Raw genomic sequence first — 11,032 nt, 5'->3', positions numbered from 1 at the left:
ATTTTCATCTTCACTTTCATCTCTTTTGTCATGTGGTTGCTTACAAAGATTAAAAACATTGAGCTCCAAGGTCATGTTACCAAATGACAACTTCGTTATTCCATTCCTGCAATTTATAAGAGCATTAGAAGTTGCTAAAAATGGACGACCCAGAATTACAGGAATTGCATTACAAACTTCGATAGGTTGTGTATCTAAAACTATGAAATCGACAAGATATACAAAGTTATCAACTGGGACCAATACGTCTTCTACCATACCTCTTGTCACTTTAACAGATCTATCGTCAAGTAAAAGTGTTATCGAAGTAGATTTTAACTCGCCTAGATTGTGTTCTTGATAAACTGAATATGGAAGTAAATTCACACTAGCTCCAAGATCAAGCAAGGCTTTTTTAATCTTTCGTTCTCCAATAATACATGAAATTGTAGGACAACCAGGGTCTTTGTATTTCAAATTATTATTATTTTGAATGATTGCACTTACTTGTTCGGCTAAAAATGCTTTCTTTTTCACATTCAATTTTCTTTTCACAGTGCACAAGTTTTTCGAAAATTTGGCATATGATTGTACCTGTTTTATTGCATCTAATAAAGGAATATTAACTTTTACTTGTTTAAAAATATCATATATATCAGAATTCAAATTTGATTTTTTTGTATTTTTCAATGCATGAGGGAATGGTGGTGACACTGTCTGTTGAACCTCCTCTTCGCAAGTTATGGGTTCCACTTCCTTACTCTTTGGAGTTGATTTATCATCATCTTCACAAGGTTCAAGAATGGATTTTTCCACAACCTTACCACTTCGAAGGGTAATAACAGATTTTACTTGATCCATCGGTTGAGTTCCAGAAGTTCCAGTTTGTGAATGATGATCCTTGGGATTAGGCAGAGGTTGTGAAGGAAATTTACCTTTTTCATTAACATTAAGTGCAGATGCAAATTTAACAAGAGTATCTTTCAAATCTGTCATGGTTTGAGCAGTTTGAGTATTGATAGACTCTTGCTTTGCAATGAAAGAATTCAATGTATCTTCCAAATTTCTTTTAGGAGGAGGAACATAAGGTGCATAATTTTGAATTTTTTTTTATTTTGGAAATGTAGTTGTGAAAATTGTGCAGCATTATCATTCCTCCAACTAAAATTTGGATGATTTCGCCAACCTGGATTGTAATTTTGAGAAAATGGTTCAAAATTTGGCCTTTTAAAATTGTTCAAAACATTGGCTTGTTCATGGAGACATTCTTTAAAAGAGGGCAAAGTGGGACAATCTTTTGTAAAATGATCAATTGTATCACAGATGTGACACTCAATTTCTTGAACAGATTTTAATTGACCATTCTTTTTCAATTCAAGTGCCTCAACTTTTCTTGCCAAAGAGGTAAATCTAGCTTGAAGATCATGTTCATCTTTGAGAGTGTACATACCTCCACCAGATGTAGGAGATTGAATTTTGTTTGATGGTTCGATTGTACCTATAGTGTCCCAATTTTGAGCATTTTCAGCCGAGATACTCAATTGCCTCGTTTGGATCTTTATCTTCAAATGTTCCATTACACATAAATTCAACCATTTGCCTATCTTTAGGTGTTAAGCCTTCATAAAATTGAGAAAAAACTCTCCAAATTTCAAAACCATGATGTGGACAAAGATTAAGCAATTCTTTGTATCTATCCCAACACTGATAAAAGGTTTCTCCTTGTTTTTGAGTGAAAGTGATGATTTGCCTTTTGAAAGAATTTGTTCTATGAGATGGAAAAAAATTTTTCAAAAATTGTTGTTGCAATTCATCACAGGTTCGAAGGGATCCCGATCTAATATTTTGTAGCCAAGTTTTAGCTTTATCTTTTAAAGAAAAAAGAAAAAAGCTTAAGTCGAATGGTGTTCATGCTACAATTTAGATCATTATATGTGTTGCACACTTCTTCAAACTCTCGTAAATGCATGTATGGATTTTCAGAATCTAAGCCATGAAAGTTGGGTAAAAGTTGGATAATACCAGGCTTAAAATTGAAATGAGATACATCAGGGGGAAAAACTAGACATGAAGGTGCACTAGTATGTGTAGGATTCATGTGATCTCTAAGTGTTCTTCGTCTATCATGATCATGTTGAGATTGAATTTCATCTACATTTTCTTGGATGGGTTCTTCCGCCATGTTTTGTAAAAATAAAGGGTTATTTTGAATGAGTCGACCACTAAGTGTACGTGACCAAATGCTCATGCAAATGCAAATGGAAAAGAATAAAAACACGCAAAAGCAATAAAATTCAAATAAAGAAAAATAAACTATAAAAGAAATTAAATAGACTTGAAATTAAATTATACTTCCCCGGCAACGGTGCCAAAAACTTGTTGCGACTTTGATTGTTGCACTCCCAAGAGCAGGTTGTCCACCAGTAGTATAATTCGGTGAGTCCGAATATCGTATCCACAGGGAAGCTAAGGTAATTACAAGTCCACTACAAAGTCTTTTTGTTTTGTTTTTGTTTTTGTTTCTTTTTAATTTTAATTGTTTGAATCTTTAATGGGTAAATTTTAATTGTTCAAATTTTAATTTAAGTAGTTGAGATTAAAGGATCCACTCTTGGTATTTGAATAAAGTTAACATTAACGAACAATATTGAAATCCACTTAATAAAATGGTTCCAATATATTAAATAATCATATTTATATTATGTTATATATTATTATCTTATAAGTATATAATATATACCAAAACTTATAAATGTGGTCAAGTATTTATTGTGCTATATATATTTGTAAACACTAAATCAAGGTTCCACTTTAAATGATTGGTAAAACCAAACAAACATTTAAATGATACCAATAAATTAATACTATGATATATTCATATATAGTAAATCAAGGAATCCAATTTAAATAGTTGGTAAAACCAAACTAACATTTAAATGGTTCCAAGAATTTAATATTATAATATATTTATATATAATAAATCAAGTCATCCACTTTAAATGGTTGGTAATACCAAACTAACATTTAAATGGTTCCGAGAATTTAGTGTAACATATAGCAACAATAAATCAAAACTCCCACTTATAACATAAACAATAAATAATGATTAAATAATATAAAACATAGATTCTTACCTTTTAGTAACTTTATTATCATGCCAAGAGTTTCACTTTTTCATCTCAACTATAGGAAGTTAGTTATTCATTATTCAAAGTGTAAAACTTTGAATATGAAATTAACATACTAATTATATTTAAATGAAGAAATAAAGAAAAAATATAGAGAGAAATATTATGAACTCAAAGGTTTGTTCATAGAATGAGGGATCTCTCAATACATTACAATGAACCCCTTTGGTAACTTTATTTGTTGCTTAATTTGATCCCAATTGTGAGAGGATTTTTATCTCATGCTTGCCACAAATATTGTAGATATTAACATCAACTTTCTACAGGTCCAAGAATCATCTTAATCCCATTTTCAACGTCAAGTTTATTCTTGTTTTATCGAACCTGTAAAAAATAGTAAAAACTTGTAATTACACAACAACTTATATTTTATACAATTTATTATAAAACATATAATATTTAAACATTTAATGTGACACCTCTGACCCATTTTATAAAATAACAGCGGAATTTAAAATTTTTCTTTAAAGGGAGGAATGATTCAAAATACATTTCCAATATATATACCATCAAAAGAATATACATGATCCAAAAAGTGTTGCGTCAAAATACAAAATATAATTTTGATCATGTATAACAAATAATCTTCCACTTCCTTCCATCTCTATATGCATATGACCCCGGCTTCAATCAACGTCCTGGTTCGTCGCTCTTATCTGCATCACATGAATAACTGAAATGAGTATAAAACTCAGCAAGTGCAACTCTTACATAGCAATGTACATAGCATACTCTGTAAAACATGGCTTTAAAAACATTAAATACCATCAACTCTGAATCATGAATAACATAGCAATAATATAACAATAAGATGGTATTTCTCTTTTCTCTGTTGGATTGATATCTATATAGTATCTCTGTCTCTGTACCTATATCCCATCGATATAAATCGATAACTCTGAGGGATATAAGCCTATGGTCGTTGATCAACTAATTGCATGCAATCTATGACTATGTATCTATCAATCCATAAATCATTTTAAACTCTCTTTGGGGCATTTAATCAAACACTTTGTAAACTCTTTCATTGGTATTCCCTTTTTACACAATTGAGACATTAAATTGTCTCAAATATACAATCAAGTAATTCAATACATAATATGGATCAAATAGAAGGGAATAACATGTTAAAACTATTGAAACACAATACATATACTATCATGTGAGCACAAGAATGAGATTCCACTTACAACCAATCAAGAACACCTTCAACAAAAACCCTTGGTACACAACCTACACAATAAATCATATATAACACCATCAACATCTCAATAATCATAAACCCATATCAATTAATCCATAAACCAACACCATCAACAAACCCATATCATCTCCAACACCAAAACCAAGAAATAACCAAACCAAAAGCTTACCTTAGCCCTTTAAACTCCAAAGAACCTTGTTATAACTCTGGATTGAAGATTAATTGCTTGATTGAAAGAAAGGATAAAAAGAAAATGAATAACCCTACTTGGAAACGTTGGAGGAGAGAAAAGAAGAGAAGGGAAATGAGAGAAATGAGTGTCCCAATCGGTTAAAAAGCCTAAATTCACCAAAAACACGCTTTTGTAGTGTGCCCGGACGCTAATCAGGTTCTTAATCGTCATTGGGACTAATTAATCAATTATAAAACATGTTCTAAATTTTTTTTTTAAAATACGGAACGTAGTGAAATCAAACTAATATACATATCAGTATAAAATACAATACAAGTCCTGTACTGCATGCATTCAAACTAAATCAAGGTTTAACAACTAATGTCAAGTGTTCAAACCCTATTATACATCATAATCAAAGTCCGTAGTCTCCACTCTAATCACGATTTCTCTCTTCATCTCCTGGACCCTGATCCTGCCCCACCTGTTGTCATGTACACATACAAACAAGACAACAGCCGGATAACTCCGGTGAGAATAAATCCCAGTATAAATCAACGAAACATGCAATCATATAAATAAATACAAAGCATGTAATCAGGTAACAGATATATGTATCAAAATCTGAAACATAAATGATAAAGATAAAAAATTGTATATTAATTAAATGTTTTATAATATAAATATATAGTTTTTGTTTTATTAAATGTTTAAATATTATATGTTTTATAATAAATTGTATAAAATATAAGTTGTTGTGTAATTATAAGTTTTTACTATTTTTACAGGTTCGATAAAACAAGAATAACCTTGGCGTTGCAAATGGGATTAAGATGATTCTTGGACCTGTAGAAAGTTGATGTTAATATCTACAATATTGGTGGCAAGCATGAGATAAAAATCCTCTCACAATTGGGATCAAATTAAGCAACAATTAAAGTTACCGAAGGAGTGGCAGTTTTACCATGCTCTAGTATTTTGACCATATCTCTCAAACTACTTGGTCAAATATTCTGAAAAAAATACCACAACTAGACAACTCAATTATACACATGTTTCATTTTATGTGAAGAAGAAAATTCGGAGAAGATGCTTGTCAAAAGTGATGTGCAATATAATATTAATTTCTTGGAACACCAATGAAGACTTATGTGTAAAAAATAATATTTTATTTGTGGTTGTCTCCCCAAAGTTGGCTATAAATAGGGGTGCATTGTAATGTATTGAGATATCCCTCATTCTATGAACAAATCTTTGAGTTCATAATATTTCTCTCTATATTTTTCTTTTATTTCTTCATTTAAATATAATTAGCATGTTAATTTCATATTCAAAGTTTTACACTTTGAATAATGAATAGCTAACTTCCTAAAGTTGAGATGATAAGGTGAAGCTCTTGGCATGATAATAAGGTTATTATAAGGTAAGAATCTATGTTTTATATTATTTAATCATTATTTATTGTTTATGTTATATTTATTTCTTTAAGCATTTTTATACCCTACTTATAAGTGGGAGTTTTGATTTATTGTTGCTATATGTTACACTAAATTCTTGGAACCATTTAAATGTTAGTTTGGTATTACCAACCATTTAAAGTGGATGCCTTGAGTTATTATATATAAATATATTATAATATTAAATTCTTGGAACCATTTAAATGTTAGTTTGGTTTTACCAACCATTTAACTTGGATTCCTTGATTTATTATTTATGAATATATTATAGTATTAATTTATTGGTACCATTTAAATGTTTGTTTGGTTTTACCAACCATTTAAAGTGGGAACCTTGATTTAGTGTTTACAAAAATATATAGCACAATAAATACTTGACCACATTTATAAGTTTTGGTATATATTATATACTTATAAGATAATAATTTATAACATAATATAAATATGATTATTTAATATATTGGAACCACTTTATTAAGTGGATTTCAATATTGTTCGTTAATGTTAACTTTATTAAAATACCAAGAGTGGATCCTTTAATCTCAACTACTTAAATTTAAATTTGAACAATTAAAAATATTACCAATTAAAGATTCAAACAACTAAAAGAAAAAATAAATAAAAAGACATTGTAGTGGACTTGTAATTACCTTAGCTTCCTCGTGGATACGATATTCGGACTCATCGAATTATACTACTTGTGGACAACCTGCTCTTGGGAGTGCAACAATCAAAGTCGCAACAAGTTTTTGGCGCCGTTGCCGGGGAAGTATAATTTAATTTCAAGTCTATTTAATTTTATTTTTCTTTCTTTGAATTTTTATTGCTTTTGTGTGTTTTTCTTCTTTTCTTTTGCATTTGCATGAGCATTTGGTCACGTACACTTAGTGGTCGACTCATTCGAAATAACCCTTTATTTTTTCAAAACATGGCGGAAGAACCCATTCAAGAAAATGAAGATGAAATTCAATCTCAACATGATCATGATAGACGAAGAACACTTAGAGATCACATGAATCCTACACGTACTAGTGCACCTTCATGTCTAGTTTTTCCCCCCGATGCATCTCATTTCAATTTTAAGCCTGGTATTATCCAACTTTTACCCAACTTTCATGGCTTAGATTCTGAAAATCCATACATGCATTTACGAGAATTTGAAGAAGTGTGCAACACATATAATGATCTAAATTGTAGCATGAACACCATTCGACTTAAGCTTTTTCCTTTTTCTTTAAAAGATAAAGCTAAAACTTGGCTACAAAATCTTAGATCGGGATCCATTCGAACTTGGGATGATTTGCAACAACAATTTTTGAAAAAGTTTTTTCCATCTCATAGAACAAATTCTTTCAAAAGGCAAATCATCACTTTCACTCAAAAACAAGGAGAAACGTTTTATCAGTGTTGGGATAGATACAAAGAATTGCTTAATCTTTGTCCACATCATGGTTTTGAAATTTGGAGAGTTGTTTCTCAATTTTATGAAGGCTTAACACCTAAAGATAGGCAAATGGTTGAATTTATGTGTAATGGAACATTTGAAGATAAAGATCCAAACGAGGCAATTGAGTATCTCGATTCATTAGCTGAAAATGCTCAAAATTGGGACACTATAGGTACAATCGAACCATCAAACAAGATTCAATCTCCTACATCTGGTGGAGGTATGTACACTCTCAAAGATGAACATGATCTTCAAGCTAGATTTACCTCTTTGGCAAGAAAAGTTGAGGCACTTGAATTGAAAAAGAATGGTCAATTAAAATCTGTTCAAGAAATTGTGTGTCACATCTGTGATACAAGTGATCATTTTACAAAAGATTGTCCCACTTTGCCCTCTTTTAAAGAATGTCTCCATGAACAAGCCAATGTTTTGAACAATTTCAAAAGGCCAAATTTTGAACCATTTTCTCAAAGTTACAATCCAGGTTGGCGAAATCATCCAAATTTTAGTTGGAGGAATGATAATGCTGCACAATTTTCACAACCACATTTCCAAAATCAACAAAATTTTCAAAATTATGCACCTTATGTTCCTCCACCTAAAAGAAATTTGGAAGATACATTGAATTCTTTCATTGCAAAGCAAGAGTCTATCAATACTCAAACTGCTCAAACAATGACAGATTTGAAAGATACTCTTGCCAAATTTGCATCTGCACTTAATGTTCATGAAAAAGGTAAATTTCCTTCACAACCTCTGCCTAATCCCAAGGATCATCATTCACAAACTGGAACTTCTGGAACTCAACCGATGGATCAGGTAAAATCTGTTATTACCCTTCGAAGTGGCAAGGTTGTGGAAAAATCCATTCTTGAACCTTGTGAAGATGATGATAAATCAACTCCAAAGGGTAAGGAAGTGGAACCCATAACTTGCGAAGAAGAGGTTCAACAGACAGTGTCACCACCATTCCCGCATGCATTGAAAAATACAAAAAAATCAAATTTGAATTCTGATATATGATATTTTTAAACAAGTAAAAGTTAATATTCCTTTATTAGATGCAATAAAACAGGTACCATCATATGCCAAATTTTTGAAAGACTTGTGCACTGTGAAAAGAAAATTGAATGTGAAAAAGAAAGCATTTTTAGCCGAACAAGTAAGTGCAATCATTCAAAATAATAATACTTTGAAATACAAAGACCCTGGTTGTCCTACTATTTCATGTATTATTGGAGAACGAAAGATTAAAAAAGCATTGCTTGATCTTGGAGCTAGTGTGAATTTACTTCCATATTCAGTTTATCAAGAACTCAATCTAGGCGAGTTAAAACCTACTTCGGTAACACTTTTACTTGCTGATAGATCTGTTAAAGTGCCAAGAGGTATGGTAGAAGACGTGTTGGTCCAAGTTGATAACTTTGTATATCCTGTCGATTTCATAGTTTTAGATACACAACCTATTGAAGCTTGTAATGCAATTCCTGTAATTCTGGGTCGTCCATTTTTAGCAACTTCTAATGCTCTTATAAATTGCAGGAATGGAATAATGAAGTTGTCATTTGGTAACATGACCTTGGAGCTCAATGCTTTTAATCTTTGTAAGCAACCACATGACAAAGGAGATGAAAGTGAAGATGAAAATCTTATCGAAACTCTTGTGGAAGAAAACATTCAAGAAGGGAGTACTCGTGATCAATTAGATATTTGTTCAATTGAAACTGTTAAAGAAAATATTGAAATTGATCTTGATGATTTTATCAGGTATCACTCGTTACCAGGATCAGAGAAAGAATTTGAGGCGAAATATGAGAACAAAGACGAACCACCCATATTGGAGTTAAAACCCTTGCCAGAAGAATTGAAGTATGCATTTCTTGGAGAAGATGAAACATATCCGGTGGTAATTTCTTCCAAACTAGAAAGTGATCAAGAAGGTAAATTAGTTGAAATGCTTAAAAGACATAAAAATGCAATTGGTTGGACACTAAAAGATCTTAAGGGCATTAATCCACTAATTTGCACACACAAAATTCACTTAGAAGAAAATGCAAAAACATCTCAACAACCACAAAGGAGATTAAATCCACACATGAAAGATGTTGTGAAAACTGAAGTTCTCAAACTACTTGATGTTGGGATTATCTACCCTATTTCTGATAGTAAGTGGGTATGTCCAACACAAGTAGTACCAAAAAAATCTGGCATCACAGTGATAAAAAATGAAAAAGGTGAATTGTTCACAAGTCGAGTCCCATCTAGTTGGCGGATGTGTATTGACTATAGAAAATTAAATGATGCCACTAGAAAAGATCATTTTCCATTACCATTTTTGGATCAAATTTTAGAAAGAGTAGCAGGTCATCCATACTACTGTTTTCTTGACGGATATTCAGGCTATTATCAAATTCCCATTGCACTCGAAGATCAAGAAAAAACTACATTCACATGTCCTTTTGGAACATTTGCATTTAGAAGGATGCCATTTGGATTATGCAATGCCCCAGCAACATTTCAAAGATGTATGCTAAGCATTTTTTGCGACATGGTTGAAAATTGTTTGGAAATTTTCATGGATGATTTAACTGTCTTTGGGAATACGTTTGATAATTGTCTTGAAAATTTGGAAAAAGTTTTAAAAAGATGCGAGGAAAAAGGTCTTATTTTAAATTGGGAAAAATGTCATTACATGATTACTTCTGGAATTGTTTTGGGACATGTCGTGTCATCTCATGGAATTGAAGTTGATAAAGCAAAAGTTGATGTCATTGCCAATTTACCCCCTCCAAAAACCATTAAAGAAATTCGCTCATTTTTGGGACATGCTGGATTTTATAGGAGGTTTATAAAGGACTTTAGTTTAATCTCTAAACCCATTTGTAACCTCTTAACAAAAGACACTGCATTTGAGTGGACTCAAGAATGTCAAGATGCTTTTGATAAAATCATTCGACATTTAACATCAGTTCCTATCATGCAACCTCCTGATTGGTCTTTACCATTTGAAATCATGTGCGACGCGAGTGATTATGCAGTCGGTGCAGTACTGGGTCAAAGAAGAAAAGGTAAGCCTTATGTGATATATTATGCAAGTAGAACTTTAAACAATGCTCAAATGAATTACTCCACAACTGAAAAAGAACTACTTGCTGTAATATTTGCATTAGATAAATTTCGTTCTTATTTGATTGGATCAAAAACTATTGTGTTTACTGATCATTCTGCTATTAGATATTTGTTGACCAAACAGGATGCAAAGCCACGACTGATACGATGGATTTTGTTGCTCCAAGAATTTGACATTGTGATCAAAGATAAAAAAGGAACCGAGAATGTCGTAGCCGATCATTTATCGAGACTAGTAACAGGATCATCTTGTGAAATGACACCAATTAACGATAATTTTCCTGATGAACATCTATTTTCAGTTACTACTACACCTTGGTTTGCTAACATAGTAAATTTTCTTGTGACAGGAAAAATGCCACCGCAATGGAGTTCTCAAGATAAAAGAAAATTTTTGAATGAGGTAAAAAACTTTTATTGGGATGATCCGTATCTGTTCAAGTATTGTCCGGATCA

General features: G+C 31.6%; 1 non-coding gene across 1 annotated transcript; it reads right to left on the bottom strand.

The window, feature by feature from the left end:
- Positions 1–7,346: 7,346 nt before the first annotated feature.
- Positions 7,347–7,455, bottom strand: LOC140820375 (small nucleolar RNA R71). Its single transcript, XR_012115450.1, has one exon. It is a non-coding gene; the product is annotated as a small nucleolar RNA R71 (small nucleolar RNA).
- Positions 7,456–11,032: the final 3,577 nt, after the last annotated feature.

This window comes from Primulina eburnea, chromosome 18 (assembly GCF_022965805.1).
Source record: "Primulina eburnea isolate SZY01 chromosome 18, ASM2296580v1, whole genome shotgun sequence".
Taxonomy (NCBI): Eukaryota; Viridiplantae; Streptophyta; class Magnoliopsida; order Lamiales; family Gesneriaceae; genus Primulina; species Primulina eburnea.
Note: the sequence above shows the minus strand (reverse complement) of the source record. Positions and strands in the feature narration are given on the sequence as shown.